The 860-nt window shown below is 62.9% G+C and overlaps 1 protein-coding gene across 1 annotated transcript in view; it reads right to left on the reverse strand.

The window, feature by feature from the left end:
- Positions 1 to 860, reverse strand: part of LOC104982820 (chromosome unknown open reading frame, human C9orf69) — a 2,914-nt gene that overhangs the window by 1,203 nt on the left and 851 nt on the right. The window lies entirely within an intron of this gene.

Consider the following 860-nt stretch of genomic DNA (forward strand, 5'->3'; position numbering starts at 1 on the left):
TGCAGTGGACTCAGCGTCTGGCTTTTAACTGGGATGCCCAAGGCTGCCTGCACTTCTGTGGCTGCTTTATCCAGGGAGAATAAGCCCCTGGGTGGCAACCAGCACAGGACAGGAAGAGGGAGAGGGTGCCCACTGAGCTGACCGGGTCACTCTCTTTAGCAACTTGACAGGCCAAGCGCTGGGGATCAGGCAGCTGGCGCAGGGCTCTGGGCTCCCCCCGCGGCGCCTGAACCCCGGTGCTGTCCTTCACTAGGAGAGTAACCTTGGGCAGGTCACTTCACCCTCTGAGACCATTCCTGCTCTGCACCATGGGGATGCCAGCAGCACTGGGCTCCCAGGGGTGCTGTAGGAAGCAAGCATTACTGGGCAAAGGCTGCCCATGCATGGCAGAGGAGGAGATGGCAGCCCAGGGCTGGCCAGTGGTGTCATCGCAGGTCATGGGACTGGACCACCAGAGAGGAGAAAATAGCAAGTGGCTCTCTGGCTTTGCCTAGCAACTACCGTTTATAGCTGTGCCTGGGTCGTGGATGGAAAACACAGAACTGGAAGTACAGGATGCGTAAAATCGGAGCGGCAAAGTTGACGACAGGCCCCGGGGAGGCGCTGCCTAGGGCATCGGCCTCCCGTCACGTGGCGTGCAGCCTGGGGGCCTGCAGAGGGGCTCGTGCTAGCTAGCTCCCTCTCCGGCCGCCCACGTGCTGCTCTGGCCAGAGCTGGAGGAAAGGGGAGGCCGGGCGCGTCCACCCTCCCCTGCTCACAGGCCCAGCCCTGCCCGCAGGCTGCAGCCAGAACCAGGTCTGACAGCATCTGATGGCACTGAGACGTCGGTGCTCCTGCGGGGTCGCAGCCTGGTGCGGGCT

This window comes from Bison bison, unplaced genomic scaffold (genome assembly GCF_000754665.1).
Source record: "Bison bison bison isolate TAMUID 2011002044 unplaced genomic scaffold, Bison_UMD1.0 scf7180017860666, whole genome shotgun sequence".
Classification (NCBI taxonomy): Eukaryota; Metazoa; Chordata; class Mammalia; order Artiodactyla; family Bovidae; genus Bison; species Bison bison.